General features: G+C 43.8%; 1 protein-coding gene across 9 annotated transcripts in view; it reads left to right on the plus strand.

The window, feature by feature from the left end:
• Positions 1-22,472, plus strand: part of arb2a (ARB2 cotranscriptional regulator A) — an 846,111-nt gene that overhangs the window by 323,084 nt on the left and 500,555 nt on the right. The gene's annotated exons all lie outside the window — the stretch shown is intronic.

A 22,472-nucleotide genomic window follows, 5' to 3' on the forward strand; every position in this document is an offset into this window, starting at 1 on the left:
GGGCGCGCGGAGCGGGGTCATGAGCCATGTGCACAAAGGGTAGCCCTTGTCCCCGATAAACCATCCCCTTGGTGGAGGCTGTGCCTGGAACATGTCAGCCACAGTAGTCTGGCGCAGGATAAAAGCATCGTGGCTGCTTCCTGGGAAGCGGGCATTTACAGCTAGGATGCGCTGCCTGTGGTCACACACCAGCTGCACATTGAGGGAATGGTAGCCCTTGCGGTTGCGGTAAACCTCGGGATTGTCTATAGGTGCCCGCATAGCCACATGCGTGCAGTCAATGGCTCCCTGCACCATGGGGAAGCCCGCGATCCTGCCAAATCCCACTGCACGCTGCTGCTGCCTCTGTTGGGTCATGGGGAAGGAGATGAACTGGTGTCTCCTCGCGAACAGTGCATCGGTGACCTGCCGGATGCAGCGATGTACGGCGAACTGGGAGATGTTCGCGATGTCCCCAGCAGCGGCTTGGAACGAGCCGCTTGCATAAAAGCTGAGAGCCACCGTGACCTTCACTTCCACCGAGAGAGACGTCCTGGACATGAGCTGTGGCTGCAAATCTGCGTGAAGCAGCTGGCAGATCTCTCCAACCACCTCCCTTCTGAAGCGCAGCCTCTTTACACAAAGTGCCGCAGACATAGGACACCTGCTGCCGGTATTGCCTGGGTGCGTAAGGCCTACGTTGGCGACGCCTGATGGCCCTTCTGTGTCTACGCATGGCTGCCCGTCTCTCACAGCGTCTGCGAGCCCTCCGCACATAATGCTGCAACTCAATGTTGGCCCCCCATGCAGCCCCCATTATCAAGGTCGCAACAGTGAAATCAGCAAGAGTCAAATGTCAAAGCACTGGCCAGAAGCCAGAAAGACCTCTCCTATCTTGTCCCAAATCTGGAATCTCTGTCCCTTGGTCTCTGTGTAGAAATCCAAAGCAGTGAAGTCATTGCAGCAAAATGGCTGGGCTTTATAGGTCAGTGGTGGTGCCCTTTAATTTGCGCTCCCCGAGGCCCACAGGGCCTCTGCAACGTTCCATTTTACAATTCCTAATAGCGCCACGCCCACATTGGGCGGGCGCCATTCAATTTCCGGGTTGGGGCGCTAAAACAGCGTTGCGCGAGGATATGACGTCATAAGCTGCGCGCGCACCCGAGCGGGCGCTAAATCTCAAATGAATTTGGGCGTCGGCGCAGATCGGTCTGCATTCCGGCGCTAAGGCTTTATTGACGGAAATATAGCCCTTTTTTGGCGTTAGCGCCTGGCGCAGCCAACTGAATTTCTAGGCCCTAATGTTTTGTCTATTTTTATTCATATTTTAACACAATTTTCAAAACCACTTGCATCTTATTGTAGCTGTGTATTAGAGGGTATATTGGCCCAGAACTTGGTGTCGGGGGCTTGCCGCGCGTGCAAGCCCCCGATGTGCACTTACCCGGCGCGCCGACATCTGAAACCTGGCCCGCAGTGGATTTCCTGTCAGTGGCCCGGTTCTGATGGTCGGCGCGCTGTGCTAACCTGACCCATCGGCATAGTTAGTGCGATGTGCCGGCTGGGATCAGGTGAGCACTGTTCAGCCAATCAGGGGAGGGGAAACTTCATTCATAAGTTTGAGAGTAAGAACTGTCAAACTCATGAGAAGTACTGCACCCCAAAACACTACTTAAACTTTAAATAAAAATTTAAAAAACATCCCAATCATTAAATTAAGTATAAATAAGTTTAAAAAAATAATTTAAACAATTTTTTTTTTGAAAAATTTTTTTTTTTAATTGAAAGGGTCTAAAACTAAACTTACCTTATTGTAGATTCTTTAAAATAATAAACCTGTGGGAAAAAAAATTCTAAATTGCACTAAAACACCACTTACCTGTAAAAATAAATACTTACGTGTGCTTTTTACAAGCGTAAAGACCGGAGGCCTTTACACATGCGCAAATCCCCCAAAACAGAGGAAATCCAAGACGCACGCGCTGCCCCCTACAGCGCACGCGCTAGCCTCTTCACCTCTTGGGTTAGAGGAGAGGAAATGCCGGTATTCAGCGCATGCGCTGTGCATGCTGAAAACCGGCATTTCCTCCAGCCAGACGCGTGAGTACCCCTTCCGTACTCACGTGTTTGGGGAGGAATTACTGCCCCAATAGCACTTTATAAATGCAAGTTCTTTCCTTCTATGTATTTTTTTCTGTGTTGGCTTTTCAGATTTGAAGCTTGATACCCACTTTTTATTCTTTGAACATTAATAAGTTGCATATACTACACTTCTAGCATTGCATTCAGAGAATTTACTTTCAAAGTATGTATCATATGCAGAGTGCAAACCCTGAAAATGTTATTAATTTAGGTTGCACAAAAGTAAGATTTTCAGGCTCGGTGACCCAGTTGCATTTTCTTGCTCAGTTTCACTTTCAAAAGAAGTGAAACAAGCACAACAATGTGATTGTTTTTTTAAATACAGTTGAACTCATGTGGAGCAGTGTAAAAGTAATGCATCACTATTTAGAATGAAAGCACAAAATTGAAGAAAATGTATCTTAAATATGTAAGTTATTTTTACGAAAAATGGATGCAAGACAAAGCAGTGGTAGAACACTGATGAAAAACATAGTGAGTTTGAACAATATCAAGTTGATAGCCTTAAATGAAAAGCAGATATGGTGAAGATTATTATTTTAAAATGTAAACTCGGGCATGTTTCAAAAAGCATGGATATTTCTAGTATTATGAAAAAACTCATCACCATGACTGAAATACATTCTCAAATTACTGTCTTGCATTAATTCAGAATCATTTGTTATAAACATTTAAAGTTTGGGACACCAGCAGGTGACAGTATAAGTAAGTACAAAGTCATTAAATAAAGAGCAGTTATCTGACCCAAGATGTCAGGGCTGTAGACAAGGGTTTTGTTTGTCATTACATGGTACATGTTTTACAGAAACCTCAGGGGAACAAGAGGAGACAAAAAATTCACCTTTTCTGTGCCAAAACATTTTAATTATATCTTCTTTCAAGTACAGCGGTTCAGTTACCAAGGAGCTGACATTGATTCATGTGTTGATAAAGCTGCAAACACTGGAAATGAGATTAACAAAGATTTTGAGGAAAGGGTGACAGCTAATTTTGCACAGTAGTCTGCATCTAATTCAGTGTAGTGTAATGATAGAATTTTAGAGTGATCATGTTTGAGATATGTTGTGTCTGGCTCAGGCAATACTCTTTTTTATTATGAAACTGAAAACTAGTAACTTTTTAACTTACTGACATTACAGAAAATACTGTTTTATTACATATTATGCACTTTTAAATTGCCTTATTATATTCAGATATACTTTGTTATTTTAACCTAGAGTTGCAATCTAGAATTACCATGATCATTGTATATCATACAGTTGCATGTATACAGTGTTAGATCTTGTATTATTTAGCAGGTATTTTTTGTAATTTTAGATTCATGATTGAAAATTTATTTTTCTATGTTATAAACTACCTATTTAGTAGATTATCTTCCCCATGGTAAATGCTGAAAAATAAGACTATTTGAATTGAGTAGAGTAAGTTATACTTTATTGTGCCTTAATAAGAACAAAATGTTGTTGGTATCGGAATTCAACATATTTTCAAAATACACTTGTATTTAGTTGCGACTCAGAATCCAAAAACAGTACTGAGATGTTTTTGTTGCTAGGGACGGACATTCAACATTTTATTCAGATTTGTTCAGGTTCCCTTTGTCTCCATCATAGGCATCATTTGCAGCAAGGGGGTCTTGAATTTTCTCTGGACTTCGTTCCCCATCTTCATTTGCACGCAGCTGACAGTTTCTTTCGCTTTTCTTTGTTTGTTAAATTTTCTTTTTATCCACCCTCCTCTCCATCTGCTTTCTCTTTTGTTTGCTTGAGCCTTCTCCCATCCCAACTTGATAATGAGGAATGCAGTGTGACCCTGACCTCTATCAGCCCAGGCCTGACCCATTGACCCTACTACATAGCCTTTGACCCTCTGTTTGACAGCTTGATTAATTACCCTATGTTATGATTTATGAGTAACCGGTATGTTAAAATAATGGACAACAGGTGGTCCACCAGAAACTTTTGCAGGCATGTTTTTCTTTTCCTACCCAGCTTGATGAGACAGTCAAAGTGGGAATCCTGCAAACACATTGAGACAATGTGAATTTGGCAGCAAGAGAACATTTTTACACACTTGGACACAGCACTGGTATTCAGATATCCAGAGCCAGGGTGCAGCCTAGAAGAAGATTTCACAAAGTGTTGGCAGGGTGCATTTACCAAAATGCATACTCAGGCAAAATACAAAGGGGAGACAACTAACATTTCAGACTTTTCAAGTCTCAGGTCACGTCTTGAGAAAATTGCTCAAATAAAGGAGAGGGGATTTTTCAAGCTGAGCAGCATCTCCAACAGCTAAGTTTACTTTAATGCTTCACCAGTGACTTCTGATTGGTTTCCATGGTCTCATTCTACCACTGCACCTGGGATGTCACAATATTTATACGTTCCCCTTGGCAAAGGAAGTTGGAATATTTACAGTGTATCAATTTGTAAAAGACTAAGTGGACAAACTCAGGAGTCCAGCTGTACAACTTTCTGCATCTTTCAACATTTTAATGCTCTCTTCGGGGATTCATCCTGATCTTGTAGGAAACAATCTAAATAGAATGCTGAACTTGAGAAATTGGATTGATAAAGCTCCAGAAAATGGTATGTTGCTGAAACCTACTCACAGGCCAAAGAGAAAGGTAAAGAGGTCAAGGGATTCCACTTTAGCCTCTGACCTTTTGATCACATGGGGCATAGCACACTGGTAGATTAATACCCAAGACTAAATGCTTTCTGCTCATTATTCATTCACACAGTCATGACAGGTTTTAAAGGCTGTAGTATCGCAGCGAATATTTCAGATTGCTGTTGACCTTACATTTGCTGACCATACTCGAGATTAACTTACAGATACAACTAATTCTCACCACGTGTTTTCAAAATCCAAGGATATATGTAAAGCCTTTCTTACATTTAGAAATGTTGTAGTACAAAATGTTGTACATCATCTTATTTCTTTATATATTCTAAGCTTAAAATATAAAATACATTGAGGTTGTATTAAGCTATACTGTACCTATTTATAATACTAGATGGTACTCAATTGTATCAGTATCAGCATTTTAAAGGCTGCAGCTATTTCTTTAAAAACAAAAAATAGTTTATTCAGGGAATGTTATGAGCAAAAGATATTTTATGGCAGCATATATTCTAATTCTGTTGTGTAACATTAAGCATTGGAAATTTATGGAATATAGGGCTAAAACTTTGGGGGCTTAACGCCACCTGTTACCAGCAAAAAATACCAAAAAGAGGGCGGTCGCTGCTCTTTTGCCAGCCGGTGGCGGGTCCTGCGGCATCCTCAATTTTCCCAGGCCTGGCAGCGCTGCCGGTAAGATCCATCGCCCTGAAAATTAAAATGAGGTAGAGGTGACGTGTGCACGCTGACTTAATGTCACCACGGCAAACTTGGACCTTAGCTTTGAATTCAGCACTGGGTCCTAAGCTCACCATGTAAACCTAGCTTGCAGCAGACTGACAGAGGCACTGTCAGCACCTCTTAAAGGGACACAAACATCATTCAGATATGTTTACATTTAAGCTTTTGGACTTTTTTTTGATTTATTGATGTAGTGGCTTGCTGCAATACATGTTAAAAGTTTTTTAAAGTGTGTAGGGAGTGCTGCTGGATGCTTGCAAGGCCTTGGATGGTAAAGGAAGGCCTCTGAGAAGACAGAAAATGCTGCAAATACTCAGCAGGTCAGGCAGCATCTGTGGAGAGAGAAACAGAGTTCACATCTCAGGTCAAGATGCTGCCTGACCTGCTGAATATTTCCAGCAATTTATGATGTAATTTCAGATTTCCAGCATCCACTCGCAGAGGGAAGAGGAAGACGCAGAAGAGGAAGAAGCCGAAGAGGAGGAAACAGAAGAGGAAGAAGCGGAAGCCGAAGAGGGGGAAGCCGAAGAGGAGGAAGCAGAAGAGGGGGAAGCCGAAGAGGAGGAAGCAGAAGCCCTTTTCAGGCCGGGAGATCTGGGATGGAATCATCCGCCTGCGGTACACCAGTGACCAGAACCCCGATTCCCCTTTCAACATTTGTCCCACACCTTACCTTCTGTTACTGACCATCACAGTACCCTCTTGGCCACAATGCTGAAATAAAAGCCACCACAAAGCAAATTTTCCAGTCCCACTTTATACACCTATCCATCCAATATGACACCAAGAAATCAACATATCACCCTTATGCATTCCCTTAGTGACTGTCTTGTGTGTGCCTTAGCCATCCTACTGATGTCACGCAGTGCTACCCCAGTGGCTGCACCAGTGGGGGACACTGCAAATGGCCTTGCTGGTCGACCTTGAGGAACTGGTGACTGGGAGTGTCAAATCGAGTGACGGTTGTTCTCCTTCTTCCCCCTCTCCCCTCCCCCCTTTGAGGGGAGGGCGGGAAAGCAAGAAGTGCATGCCAGAAGGAGGATAATATATAAGGAGAGGTTGCGATTGGTACAGGTTGTTGGTAAGGGTGGCGGGGGGGAGTCATGCATTGAGCAGTGCGTGAGGCTAGTGGTGCAGGTGGTAGGACCTGGCTTTTGAAGATGCATTCACTTACCTTGACCAGTGGTCTGAGGGCATGCAGCTTCTTTGGGCATTGGAGCCAGATGGTGGGGGCGACACTGCTGGCAGTGACGGCCTCGGTGATCTGGTCCCACATTGTTCTTTCTGGAGGGCCTCCTGGCCTCTGTGGATAGGGGACCTCTTATGCAGTGTTCACCCTCTGCACAAAGCTGGAGTGCTGCGTATAAGACCCTGAGTGCCCTTTCCCTGTCTTGCTGAGCCATTTGTGATAGTGTTGAAGCACTTTTCCCATTTTTGAGGTTCTGAAGGGAATTCAGCTTTAAGAGCTGGAGACCTCCATTTGGAACTTCTTTTTAATGTTAATTTTTTTCAAAAAAGGCAATAAGAGCTGAAAACTTAATTTCTTCACTTCAGTTTTACTTTTATTAGTTCAGAAGGCATTGCCCTTTTCATTTCCCACAATGCCTAGCGAACTCCATTGCCTCGCTTCCAGAGGCTATTGGAAGCTGGAATGAACACAGCTCCTTGACGGAAACTTCAACTCCCATGCTTGCACTAACACCACCAGGAGGGCGTTACACGGTAAGTTAGCGCTGGGCTAAAAATCTTTAGCCCCCAACGTGAATTTTTCACTGGTAGTGCTTCATCCATTATCAGCGGCCGTTAACCCGAGGCCGTGGTGACACTGGGAACTCTTGTAGTGACCACCAATATTTAGCCCAGATTCTTTAATCTCCATACTAATGGAATAGGGGGATTTTTGTTACGGTGCTGTTTGCCCATTGAAATGGGAATCTTAAATTATTATCTCAATAATTGAATAATATTTTGTTAGACTTTAACCAAAATTCATGTGTCGTTTCCCAGAAAACATTGAGTTCTTCTTTGTCAGTGGATAGGGTTGGAGCTGTCCCATTATCCTAATCTCATGTACACACTAAAGTGCCCTATACCAAAATCAGTAAATATGGTTGGTGTGTCTCTATCGTAAAATATGCCAGTGAAAAGGTGTTTAATTCATCTTCTATTTTGCATAAACATGTATGCCAACCTAGAAAAATAGCAAAAGCTGGCCAATAGCTTCAAAAAAGCTGACAGAGCCCCAAATATCTGACAGCTCCAAAAAATCACTGATAGTAGGCTTTATGACACATGAAGACAAGCAGTTAGAATGAAAGTGCAGTGGGATATAGGCTCATCATTACTTCTATTCCAGGGAATAAAACCTAAGCGAAGGCTGTTCCAGAATACAGTTCTTGGTCGTAATCTGTCCTAGAGCTTCTGTTATCTGACCCGTGAAGCCTCTGCTGATTCTTCTCATTTTTGTACACTCATGTAAAAAGCTTTTTTTAATTTGGATTAGCTTCAGCCCTTTAAGCTTCCTGGACCAAAAGGCTGCTCTCTGATTGGTGCATTTAGATGAATCAGGTTTCCAGTTTTCCAGACCCAGCTAGTTTATGGAGCTGAGGCTGAATCTTCCCAGTTTCAGCCTATTGAGCTGCCTGGGAAAGCTACAGGGAAAGTTGCTGGAAAGAGTTACCACATACCACTTCTAACATCACTTTGAGAACTTTTACTTCAACTGAGGTCAAGCACAGTTCAGAAGAGGAAGAAGCACCAGTGACAAAATGCTACAACTATCAGAGGTCATCCGTTGAGCCTTTAACAAGAAGGATTGCACATTAGCAATGTTTCTCGTATGGAAAAGGCTTTTGACAAAATTTAACGCAATGGACTGCGATATATCATCTCCCAGCTCAACATTCCCAGTGAGCTGATTTGATGAATATTACATTTCCTGGCAGAGTGTACAAGTACTGTCGGAGTGGGCCCAGCATGAAGTTTTATCCAATGGCAAGAGTTCCCCCAGTGCCCTATTTTCAGCCCATTCTTGTTCCTCATTGATGTCAATGTCAATCAAACACCAGAATACATGATTGGGGCTTGCTTACACTCTGCTGATGACAGCACCATTTTGGTATCAGAAATAGTAGAAAGGCTCCAGAGATGCCAAGATGATCTGGAGGAATGAGCATGCCAAGGAGAATTCTCCTGAACCACAGAATTAAGGCCAGTAGACAGCAGAGTTTCTGGACATCATTTTTCAGAGGAATATGACGTAGAAACGGCACACTGACAACATTAGCACCAGAGTACCAGCCAGGCTGGGCCAATTATGAGACCTCTGTGGAAGAAAGCATGGAGTCGGCCCTAGAGCTTTTCTGACACTGTACAAAGTCTACACCTGTCCATTCCTGGATTTAGCCATTCAGCCTGCTGCTCTGCAGTTCAACCACAAATTAATAATTACAAAAATTTCCAAACCGAGCAAGGCAGCATATCACCTCCCACACTTTTATTTCCTCAACTTATCTGCACAACATCTGTGGACTCCAATCAATGGAAGGGGGCTTCTGAGACTTTGGCAGAAGTGCCTGCACTAATCCATCAATGTCACTGGTGATAGAGGAAGAGAGACAGGACCCACCCCAGTACATTTGCAACACTGCTGTGTGTGTGGGTCATCAGTGAGTGGCATACCTTAGTAACTTTCAGTCACAGAGAGGATCATTTTACAAGTGTAGACTGAGGGTCATTGAAACCCACGCACCAGTCTGAATTTACAGTTACAAATGACTGAATATCTGATAGAAAAAGGATGTGAAAAGGGTAATAAACCCTGGGCCATCCATAGTAAGCGCCCAATGTTACTGCTAGGACATGTGTATGGGAAGCTTGGAATTTTTTGTGTATGGAAAGATCAGGCATTTATATAGTCCCTTATCACATCTTCAGGGTATCCTAAAGTGCTTCATAATCAGTTAATAACTTTTGAAGTGCAGTCAATATTACATAGGCAAACACAGCAGCCAGTGCACAGCAATGTCCCACACATAGCAAATGGAGAGTAGTGGATATTTTACTGGACCAGTGGTCTGCCCTAATAATCCAGTGAATATGAGCTCTAATCCCACCATGGCAGTTATACAAAATGCATCAACATATGTGCATGGTAATGCCATATAATGATGTATTTTCCTCTCTCTAACAAATAAAAAGAAATAAGTATTGATTTATTATTTAACATATGCATGTAGGGGGTTTCTCTTGTTTGCTCTGGTCTCCTGCCAGGCTTCTTGCAATAATTACCCGTGAGTGGTTCGACCCACTCGCCCCTACGGTTCTAGACCTTGGACTTAGGTGCAGGGAGCTGTAGTGCAGAAAAACTCAATAGACCAGGTCGAATAGCACGAAATGGATGCCTTTATTGAACAGTTTGCAGCATCATAAAATACATGTCATATGCACAGATTAAAGCAACTACAAGCATGCACACATCTATAAACTTAACTCTATAGAAATGGGGAACACACGGCACATTGTGAAAGGGGTAACATTACAATTACCCTTAACCCCCTCCCCTATAACCTAACTAAGTTTCGATTTGAGGGACTCGGGATCATGCTCACCACTTTAAGAATTGCGAAAAAAAACTTTGCAGCCTTTCGACACAGCTTTCCGTCGTCACGTGGGTTTGGAAGCTTCTGGCGCAGTTTGTTTTCCTCTTGGTTCTCCTGCGATGAGCGCTCGCCGATGTGATGTTGAAGAACTGGAGTACTGGGCCCTGAGTGTCTTCTTCTCCGGCCTGGGTCGTCGATGATCTCCCGATGGTCTTCCCCGGGGTGGGACGCTGGTTCCGAAATGACTCTTTATACAGTCAGAATTGTCCTTCTGATTTCTCCAACGGTGGAGCAGAATTGGAGTACCTGGGCCCTGAGTGTCTTCTTCTCCGGCCTGGGTCGTCGATGATCTCCCGACAAAAGTACCCGGGCCTCCCTCGTCGTCTTCCCGTCGTGGCCGGGCCTTGCCTGGCCGAGCTGGCTTCCAAGCCAAACTCTTCTCGTCGTCCTCTCGTCGTGGCCGGGCCTTGCCTGGCCGAACACCGAACACGTTCCGAACCGAAGTTGCTCCGAAGGTCCGAACCGAAGTGCTGCTTAGTTCCGATGGAGTCGGTCCCGAAGTGTACCGATGGAGAACTCACTGATGGACTTTACTCAATCCACAGTTATACTTTTTGGAACATTCTTATCTCCCGCCAAATCATAGTCCTGTCTTTGTAATAATTTTGGCGGGCAGAACTCTCTGCAGGGGTGTTTTGTCTTCATAACGGGAGTCGGTGATAGCTGAACTGGCCTTCCTGGGCCGATAATGTCTTTGCTTTGTTACCGTAACTTGGTTTGTATATTGATCGGTCTGGAGATTGCCCTGGATGGCTGTTAAACGGCTTCTCTTTGTACAGTGTAATGGGTTTAAGCGTTCGTTCAATTGTCCGCCCATTTCTTGATGGGTCTCATCCTGTCACCCAAATCTGTCCTGCACTTATAATCTAATCAATATGAATACTCAGTTCCATGAGTTTCGGCTTCCCAAAACTGGTTTTCGCGGGCTTTTAATGTCCTCAATCCACAAGCCTGTCTGGCTTGCAGTAACAGAAATTCAAATGGTCCCAGAAGCTGGTCACGAGGTCTGGTGGCCATTTTGTGTGCCCTTTTATCAAAGGTTTCTCTGTAAAAGCTTCTTTTGGTCAATAAAGCTGTTTTATTAACCCTACTTTCCTACGTGATTATTTAATGAAAATTTCGCGAATCTTACATGCAGCCTTGCCACATTATTCCAGTCATCTTAGAGCATTGTCATCACCAGCATGCAAAGCGTGTAGGTCACAAGGTAGTTTAGTTAATGGACATGATTCAATAATGTGGGACATGGTTTGTATTTGTCCATAAGAACATTTGTTTTTGTCACAAAGGTGAAGATTTGAGGTGCACTGTCTCTGTCCAGTTCGAAAGCGGTTGATAAACGCCCAACTACGATGTGGCCAATAGAATCCTGGTTGACGATCTGTAGGGTCAGAGATGATATGGTGATTTATAGAAGCATCTGCTGTCCACTCTTCATGTCAGCAAGTTGGTAAGGAAAAGTTGAAGGAATCAGGAAAGGTTAACCATATTGGGTGTCTTGAATAGCTCTCTACAATATCTGGGTTTGCCAGATTCTTCGTACAGTTTCAATAGGGCAGTGCATTCTTTGTCCAGGCACGATGTGTACAAGGGGCAAAAGCTATTCGGTATTCCAGATTTTGAAGCTTTGTAGGGAGTGCCACTAAAGTTTTATAAGCTTCATCAATTGGGATAGTAACTGATTCGTTCAACAGCCTCTAAAAAAAAAAGTCCAAATAGCTTTCTTGAAGTTCCATCGGGGTTTTCTTGTGCTTTTGATGAATGGTACTCACAGGCCGACATGAATAAGCAGTGCTTAGTATTGACTGTGTGGAAAGTTGTCGAGAACAGTGCATGATGCTGGTTAAGGGTAACTGTCGATTCATGTGACTCAGCAGATGTCAGGAAAGTAGTCTTGACCCCCACCTCACTGAGTGGACGGTGTCATGCTGTTTAGGGTCATGGACATGATCATTACTAGATGCCTAACTTTGTAACCGATTGCCCTCTTAGCTGGATTGTGAGTAATCCTACTCGGTATGGTGACTATTAAACTCATCGTAGATAGCTGGGTGAGAAAGAGATGGGAGTAGATTGTTTCCCCAGGTTTTGCTTGGTGGCTTATAAATGTTTGCGATCTTGAAACCACAAACCTGTATAACATCACAATGATTAGCGTATAAAGTGTGTGTTGTATCTAAAATGTTGTTACAGACATAGATAGTTCGACCATGCATTGCATGAAGTGCATAACACACTAAGTTGAATTGATCAATAGTGAATTGACTAGCTTCATCTGTTGCAATGCGATTTTCTTCAAGGCAAATTATGTCAACCTTGTTTTATTCAAATGTATTCATTCACGGGATGAGGGCATCACTGGCAAGGCCAGCATTTATTGCCCATCCCTAGTTGTCCTTGAGAAAGTGGTAGTGAGCCGCCTCCTTGAACTGCTGCAGTCCGTGTGGTGAAAGCTACTCCCACAGTGCTGTTAGGGAGGGAGTTCCATGATTTTGACCCAGCGACGATGAAGGAACAGCGATATATTTCCTAGCCAGAATGGTGTGTGACTTGGAGGGGAACCTGCAGGTGGTGGTGTTCCCATGCGCCTGCTGCCCTTGTCCTTCTCGGTGGTAGAGGTTGCGGGTTTGTGCGGTGCTGTCGACGAAGCCTTGGCAAGTTCCTGCAGTGCATCTTGTAGATGGTACACACTGCAGCCTTGTTGCACCGGTGGTGGAGGGAGTGAATGTTTAAGGTGGTGGATGGGGTGTCGATCAAGCGGGTTGCTTTGTCCTGGATGGTGTCGAGCTTCATGAGTGTTGGAGCTGCACTCATCCAGGGGAGTATTCCATCACACTCCTGACTAGTGCCTGGTGGATGGTGGAAAGGCTTTGGGGAGTCAGAAGCAAGATTCCCCCTAAGGTGCGCGGCTGAGCATAAATCGGGAGGTCCCGCGCAGGCCTCAAATTTAAAGGGACCGTGCACGAAAAAAAATTAGAGGGAACTTGCCGCAGAATACCCAGCCTCTGACCAGCTCTTGTAGCCAGAGTATTTCTGTGGCTGGTCCAGTTAAGTTTCTGGTCAATGGTGACCCCCAGGATGTTAATGGTGAGGGATTCGATGATGGTAATGCCATTGAATGTCAGTGGGAGGTGGTTACACTCTCTTGTTGGAGATGGTAATTGCCTGGCACTTGTATGGCGTGAATGTTACTTGCCACTTACCATCCCAAACCTGGATGTTGTCCAGGTCTTGCTGCATATGGGCACGGACTGCTTCATTATCTGAGGAATTGTGAATGGAACTGGACACTCTGCAATCATCAGCGAACATCCCCACTTCTGATGGAGGGATGGTCATTGATGAAGCAGCTGAAGATGGTTGGACCTACGACACTGCCTTGAGGAACTCCTGCAGGGATGTCCTGGGGCTGAGATGATTGGCCTACAACAACCACACCCACCTTCCTTCGTGCTAGCTATGACTCCAGCTAGTAGTGGACAATGATAGTGCTGAGAGGCCCTCAACATTAAGTTGCAGGATTCGCACCGCTGGTCCTATGGTCTGAAAGCCACCTGTCTGGCTGGAAGAGTTGATTGACTGGGATCTGAAGTATCTTTGATTTGGCCTGCAGGTTGCATCATTAGCTTCCATGATAAATTGATTACTCACAAGGGGCACGACGAGAACGCTGATACATTGCCCCCTATATTAATATACTGATTAAAAGTACTATCAGAACCACTGGATATAATACGTATTAAATTCAGATTTTCTATCTTTTCTAAAAAATCTATCACACATACAATGTTACTGAATGTTGTTACTAATACTAAATTGCTTGTTGATTTATGACTTATATTTTATTATAGTTGATTGTTGTAAACAAATGGCTTTGCATATAGCTTCAAATGGATAAATAATTAAGATATATGATTTTACTTCTTTTATGTTATGTGATGAATGTTTCTGTGGTAGCATTCAGATAAGATGTTTCTGATTTACTGCAATAATATTTTGATGGATATCAAAATATTTTTAAAGAAGGCTGGTCATAATACTTTGGTCAATATCAAAGTTATATTTCGATATAAATGTGTTCATCATTCTTTAAATATGGACTTTAATGCACTGAATGTGTCTTTTAAGTACAGCATGCTTTAGTAGGAGATAGCCACGTTTAGAATATCATAAACCTATCTTGAGGTACCACATTGTACAATAAAATTTAGTTTGTCAACTACTTGATAGAGAGCTACTGTGCGTAATGTTATATGAATACAGGAAACTTTGTTATATCCGGCACTGACGGGACCGAGCTGTTGCCGATCTATCAAAACTGCCGGACATACAAAGTTAATTTTAGCAACAGCTTCAAACAGTCGGCCCGTACCTTGGAAGCGTCTCTGTAGCTTAGCAACAGCTTCAGAGAGACTTTCCAAAGCCTGACTGTTGGGAAAAAAAAGCCACGAGAAGAAAAACAACCTAACAGGCTCCTGATTTCTGCCGGTAGATCGAGGTTTCCGGACATACAATCTCCAGATAAACCAAAGTCTCCTGTATTGTGTTTCTAACAAATTCCTCGTCGCTATTTTAACAAAGGTGTTAAATAAACAGTTTATTGGCTGCAATAAAATATTAGAGAGAAGCATTTGAGATGAGCTCATTGAATATTCGGACGATAAAATCCCTTTCAGTAATTTTCATCTTTATATCTACTGGCCAGGATAACGTAAACTGTGACCATTAGAAACATGTTCCACGGAAACATTTTCAAGGCTCCGATCTGGGCACAGTACCTCTATTGTCGGGAGCACAGATTGATAATTAGGTACAGACATGCGTGCACTCGATTTGTGGTGCTTCCCATTTTCTAGGAGTTAAACCTCAGAAAATTTACCCTGTAACAAGGATGAAAAATCTTTGATGTGTTGACCTTGACATTTTTATTCTTGATATACACTACTGGCACATGACGGTCTAAGCCAGGAGTGTGAATTCTTGAAGTAAACCCTAATAAATATTGTGGAATTTTCTGTATTTTTGCACAGGCATGCAAAATGCATCTGTAGAGTCTATTCCAAGGGATATATCACCCCACATATGGACTAAGTTGCTTCTCTATATTGATCTTGATACTAATTTTCACTACAGAAACAAAAAATTGATTGTGAATTGGAAGTAAGACCTGTTCGCTTTTACAGTTGATAGTGAGACCCTTTATGTAAATAAGCATTTTATTTCCACAAGCCAGTTATGAATTATGACAAGCCTTGGGAATGGAAATCTGCAAAAGCTCAATTACATGGGAAGACAGTTCAATATTGTGCTTGTAATCCTGTTTTTATTGCAAGGGAAAGAAGTCCATGGGCATTCCTTTTTTCTTAATAGCGCTTCCCCAATCTTACAATAAAAAAGGATATTTATAAAAATGTGTGCTGAATAATGAAATGCCTTATATAATACAACCTTTATTTTAATTATATGGCTTATAATAATTCATAACTGACGTGTGAAAGTAATGGGTTGTGGAAATAAAGCGCTAAAAATTCGTGACTGCCACCAGAGTGGCTGGTGCCACCGCGGTCTCGGGTTAACGGCCGCTGAAAATGGTCGAAGCGTTAGAGGAGAAAAATTTGCACTGGGGACTAAAGATTTTTAGCCCAGCACTAACTCACCGTGTAACACCCTCCTGGTGGCGTAACTTCAGGCATTGGAGACGCAGATGCCGTCCAGGAACGGCGTTCCATCTTCCAACAGCCTCTGGAAGCGAGGCAATGAGTTCGCATGGCATTGTGGGAAATTAAAAGGGTAATGCCTTCTGAACTAATAAAAATTAAAATGAAGTAAAAAAAAAATGCAGTTTTCAGCCCTTACTGCCTTTAAAAAAAAAAATTACATTAAAAAGAAATCCCAAATGGAGGTCTTCAGCTCTTAAAGCTGGATTCTTTTCCGCACCTCAAAAATGGGAAAAGTGCTTCAGCACTAACACAAATGGCTCAGCAAGACAGGGAAGGGGCACCCAGGGTCTTGCTCGCAGCACTCCAGCTTTGTGCAGGGGGTCAACACTGCAAGAGAAGTCATCTACCCACAGGGGCCATCGGGCCCTCCAGAAAGAATGATGTGGGATCACATTACAGAGGCTGTCATTGCCAGCAGTGTCGCCCCCACGACCTGGCCCATAGAAGCTTCATGACTTCAGACCACTGGTCAAGGTCAGTGAATGCATCTTCAAAAGCCATCTCTTGCCAACTGCACACTAGCCTCACACACTTCTCAATGTACAACTCCCCTCCCCAATCACTCACCAACCAACAATCTGTACCAGTCACAAGGCATACCTCCCATTCCTTGCCTCACCTCACCCCTTTGGAGAAGATGGTGCAGGCCATTCTTGGCAGGGGCATGGCTGAGCCATTGGCCAGCACGTGGGGCAGAAAGGATACAAGATGCTGGTATCGTATGTTAACCTCCTTCTGGCATGCACCTCTTGCTTTTCCGCCCTCCCCTCACCAGAATTCCACACTTATGCTTTCCTCATTTCACACACCCAAGAAATGCAGCCTGCCCAGCCAGTGGTCGACCAAGAAAAGGGAGAGGAGAGTGAAGAAGAAGAAACACCATCGCTCGATTTCACACTCCCAGCCACCAGTTCCTCAAGGTCAACATGCAAGGTCATTTGCAGTGTCCCCCACTGAAAGTCAGCAGCCTTCCACCAGCCATGCTGCAGCCGCTGGGGTGTCACTGCGTGAGATCTGTAGGATAAGGAAATACACATGCAAGACAGTCACCAAGGGAATGCATAAGGGTGATGAGTTGATTTCTTGATGTCTTTTTGGATGGATAGATGTATAAAGTTGGATTGGAAAGTTTGCTTTGTGTTGGCTTTTATTTCAGCATTGTAGCCAAGAGGACGCTGCGATGATCAGTAACAGAGGGAAGGTAAGGTGTGGGACAAATGTTGAAAGGGGAGTTGGGTTTGTGGTCACTGGTCATGCAGGTGGATGATTCCATCCTGTATATCCTGGCCAGAAAGAGGCTGTCTAGGTTGCCTCCTTCCTTCTGCTTCCTCTTTTGTTTCTTCCTCTTTGGCTTCTTCCTCTTCTGTTTCTTCCTCTTCCCTCTGCAAGTGGATGCTGGAAATCTGAAATAACAGCATAAAATGCTGAATATACTCAGAGGGTCAGGCAGCATCTTAACCTGCGATGTGAACTCTGTTTCTCTCTCCACAGATGTTGCCTGACCTGCTGAGTATTTGCAGCATTTTCTGTCTTCTCAGAGGCTTTCCTTTAACATCCGAGGCCTTGCAAGCATCCAACAGCACTCCCTACAGACTTAAAAAAACTTTTAACATGTATTTCACCAAGCCACTACTTCAGTAAAATCAAAAAGATTCAGTACAAAAGCTTAAATGCAAACTTAGCTGAAAGATGTGTGTGTTCCTTTAAGAGGTGCTGACAGCGCCTCTGTCAGTCTGCTGCACGCTAAGTTTACATGGCAAGCTTAGGACCCAGCACTGAACTCAGCGCTAAGTCCAAATTTGCCGAGGTAATGTTAAGTCGGTGTTGCAGGCCCACCGATCTTACCTGCAGCGCTGCCATGCCTTGGAAAATGGCGGACACCGCGGGACCCGCCACCGTAAGAACATAAGAAATAGGAGCAGGAGTAGGCCATTTGGCCCCGCAAGCCTGCTCCGCCATTTAATGAGATCATGGCTGATCTGATCATGGGCTTAGCTTCATTTCCCTGCCTGCTCCCCATAACCCTTCACTCCCTTAATGTTCAAAAATCTGTCTATCTCCACTTTAAATATATTCAATGAGCCAGCCTCCACAGCTCTCTGGGGCAGAGAATTCCACAGATTTACGACCTTCTGAGAGAAGAAATTCCTCCTCATCTCAGTTTTAAATGGGCGACCCCTTATTCTGAAACTATGCCCCCTAGTTCTAGATTCCCCCATGAGGGGAAACATCTTCTCTGCATCTACCTTGTTGAGCCCCCTCAGTATCTTATATGTTTCAATAATATCACCTCTCATTCTTCTAAACTCCATTGAGTATAGGCCCAACCCTGCTCAACCTTTCTTCATAAGTCAACCCCTACATCTCAGGAATCAACCTTGTGAACCTTCTCTGAACTGCCTCCAATGCAAGTACATCCCTCCTTAAATAAAGAGACCAAAACTGTATGCAGTACTCAAGGTGTGGTCTCATCAATACCCTGTACAGTTGTAGCAGGACTTCCCTGCTTTTATACTCCAACCCCCTTGCAATAAAGGCCAACATTCCATTTGCCTTCCTGATTACTTTCATGCTAACTTTTTGTGATTCATGTACAGGGACCTCCAGGTCCCTCTGTACTGCAGCATTTTGTAATCTCTATCCATTTAAATAACAATTTGCTTTTTTATTTTTCTTACCAAAGTGGATAACCTCACACTTTCCCGCAGTATACTCCATCTGCCAAATGTTTGCCCACTCACTTAGCCTGTCTATATCCCTTTGCAGATTCTTTGTGTCCTCTTCACAACTTATTTTCCCAGCTATCTTTGTATCAACAGCAAATTTGACTACATTACACTCGGTCCCTCGATCCAAGTCATTAATATAGATTGTAAATAGTTGAGGCCCTAGCACTGATCCCTGTGGCACCCCACTAGTTACCGTTGGCCAACCGGAAAATGACCCATTTATCTCAACTCTCTGTTTTGTATTAGTTAGCCAATCCACTATCCATGCTAATATATTATCCCCAACCCTGTGAGCTCTTGTGCAGTATCATTTTATGTGGTACCTTATCGAATGCCTTCTGGAAATCCAAATACACCACATCCACTGGTTCCCCTTTATCCATCCTGCTCGTTACATCCTCAAAGAACTCCTTTCATAAAACCATGCTGACTCTGCTTGACTGTATTATAATTTTCTAAATGTCCTGCTACTGCTTTTTTAATAATGGATTCCAGCATTTTCCCAATGACAGATGTTAGGCTAACTGGCCTATAGTTTCCTGCTTTCTGTTTCACTCCCTTCCTTAAATAGGGGCATTACATTTGCGGTTTTCCAATCCGCTGGGACCTCTCCAGAATACAGGGAATTTTGGTAGATTGCAACCAATGCATCCACTATCTCTGCAGCCACTTTTAAGACCCTAGGATGCAGGCCATCGGGTCCAGGGGACTTGTCCACCTTTAGTCCCATTATTGTACCGAGTACTTTTTCTTTAGTGATTGTTTTATGTTCCCCCTCCCTATAGCCCCTTGATTATGTATTATTGGGATGGTTTTAGTGTCTTCTACTGATATAAAATATTTGTTCAAAGTCTCTGCCATTTCCCTGTTCCCCATTATTAATTCCCCAGTCTCATCCTCTAAGGGACCAATGTTTACTTTAGCTACTCTCTTCCTTTTTATATACCTGTAGAAGCTCTTACTATCTATTTTTATATTTCTTGCTAGTTTACTCTCATAATCCATCTTCTCTCTCTTTATTATTTTTGTAGTCATCCTTTGCTGGTTTTTAAAAATTTCCCAATCCTCTGACCTCCCACTAATCTTGGCAACATTGTGTGCCTTTGTTTTCAAATTGATACCATCCTTTACTTCCTTAGTTAGCCACGGATGGTTCTTCCTTCAACCACGTCTCTGTAATGGCTATCAGATCATACCCATTTTTATCTATTTGTGCCGTCAACTCATCTATCTTGTTATGAATGCTGCGTGCATTCAGATAACGAGCTTTTAATTTTGTTTTTTTACTATTTTTCCGTGCTTTGACCCCACTTTCTGATGCACTCTTATTTTTATACGTTCTATGCCTTCCTATCACACTCTGGTTACCATTACCCCCACCGCTACCCTGCTCTATTGCCTTCTCCTTTCTCTTTGACTTTTTAAATTCCCGCTCACCTGAACCCTCCCCCCCACTATTTAGTTTAAAGCCCTCTCTACAGCCCTAGTTTTCGATTCGCCAGGACACTAGTCCCAGCATGGTTCAAGTGATGCCCGTCCCAACGGAACAGCTCCCTCTTGCCCCAGTACTGGTGCCAGTGCCCCATGAATTGAAACCCATTTCTCCCACGCCAGTCTTTTTGCCATGCGTTCATCTCTCTGATCTTATTTACCCTATGCAAATTTGCTCGTGGCTCAGGTAGTAATCCAGAGGGTATTACCTTTGTGGTTCTGCTTTTTAATTTAGCCCCTAGTTGCTCATTCTTCCTCAGCAGAACCTCTTTCTCTGTTCTACCTATGTCATTGGTACCTACGTGGACCACGACAACCGGATCTTTCCCCTCCCACTCCAAGTTCCTCTCCAGCCCAGAGGAGATGTCCTTAACCCTGGCACCGGGCAGGCAACTCAGCCTTCGGGACTCACGCTCTCGGCTGCAGAGAACAGTATCTATCCCCCTAACTATACTGTCCCCTACAACTACTACATTTCTTTTTACTCCCCCCAACTTGAATGGCCCCCTGTACCACGGTGCTGTGGTCAGTTTGCTCATCCTCCCTGCAGTCTCTGCTCTCGTCCACACAGGGAGTAAGAACCTCGTACCTGTTGGACAAGAGCAAGGGCTGAGGCTCCTCAAATGCTACCTTCTGGATCCCCATACCTGCCTCACTCGTAATCACACCCTCCTGTCCCTGACAATGGACCAAATTTGAATTGTTTAACCTAAGGGGTGTGACTGCCTCCTGGAACACAATATCCAGGTAACTCTCTCCCTGCCTGATGTATCGCAGTGTCTGAAGCTGGGACCCCAGCTCATCAACTCTGAGCCGAAGTTCCTTGAGCCGCCAACACTAACTACAGATGTGGCCGCTGTGGATCACACTGGTGTCCACCAGCTCCCACATGCAACAGCTGCAACACATCGCCTGCTCTGCCATCTCTATTATATTTTATTTAATTAATTAGGTTTTCAAGTTCTGAAATATCAATTATCTATGTTTAGTTTTTAATCCCGGCTGTTAATTTAAACCAGTGCCCAAGTTTAGAAAAAAGAGAGAAATACTTACCAACCAATCACTTACCTGCTTTCCTGTGACGTCACACTTTGATTCCTCCCCCCACCCTCAGGTCGGTACACGCAGCTCCCAGCTAGCTCCTTTTATCCCTGCTGATGTTGCTCCTCAGATCCCGCTCTCGCCACTGGTCTCGGGCCTCGGGCACTGCTCCTTTTATCCCCGCTGGTGTCGCACCTCAGATCCCGCTCTCGCCGCTGGCGAAAGAGCAGAGGCGCCCTTTTTATGCTACCTTTTCCGGCAACTGGTGGCATTAAGCCCCCGAATGTTTAGCCCAGAATCCCTATTACATGAGGAAGCAGTCACTATCAGTGTGGCTTGATTTTCTAAGCTGTTCAAAGATCCTCTAGGTCAGATTTACCTTTACCCATGGTTTTCCAGAGTTAGGTGTTTTCCAAGCTGGTTTAAAGTTGCATTGCATGTTGTTTTCAAAGGTGCCTTTAAAGGGTGAGTGAATGACAGACTACCAGGGATGTAGACCTGACCTGTGACTCGCCACAATGCCCTGAGTTTTAAAGAAAAAGTCAAAATTGTTTGTGCGACTATAGGGTGGGAAATTATTATTGACGATGTTATCATTTGAATGCTTAAACCGATCATATTGGACCGGAATTTGCGGTTGGGGTGACGGCGAACTGGCAGAGTTCTCTGTCATTCCATTTTTGAAACTGACCGCAACTTTGGGATTTGGCGCATGCGCAGGCGGAAATCCCAAATTTGCGGTCAGTCATTGACAGCTCCGAAACAGGCTTCCTTGTGTACCCCCCATGCCCCCCGCCCCCACCCATGAAGCCGGCAATCTGTGTAATCAGCCAAATCATTGAAACTGATGATAACTTTGGCTTTTCCGCAGTAAATATACTGTTAAATTCCCAACTAAAAGTTAAAATAGGGTAAGAAGAATTTCATACAAGCACCTCAAGCTAACCCCAATGTCTATCTTTATACCTTATTTCCCTTTACATAACAGAACAGTACTTTAAACACAAAAGTACCTCCTATTAGATTTTTTGTTTCCTTCAATTCTATTTAGTTCCTTACAAAAACTCAGTACCAGTACTGTTCCCCACTGGCCATCACACCATGCTCCCTAATTACTCATTCAGGGCATAAAACAATCTGCAAATTCGATGTCTGCTTCACCAGAATTGAGCTTCAATCCCATATCCTGTTTAAAATGCCACTGCCGCATCCTGTTCCACCCTAAGTCTCAAATGCCTGTTACTCCAATCTTTGTCATTGGCTCTCTGTCCCAATTTCAAAATCATCATCTTCATCAATAAATCTCTTCACAGTCTTGTCCCATCCTATCTCTGTGACCT

The sequence above is a fragment of the Somniosus microcephalus genome, chromosome 1 (genome assembly GCF_052327205.1).
Source record: "Somniosus microcephalus isolate GS21.2 chromosome 1, FLI_Smic_1.0, whole genome shotgun sequence".
Lineage (NCBI taxonomy): Eukaryota > Metazoa > Chordata > Chondrichthyes > Squaliformes > Somniosidae > Somniosus > Somniosus microcephalus.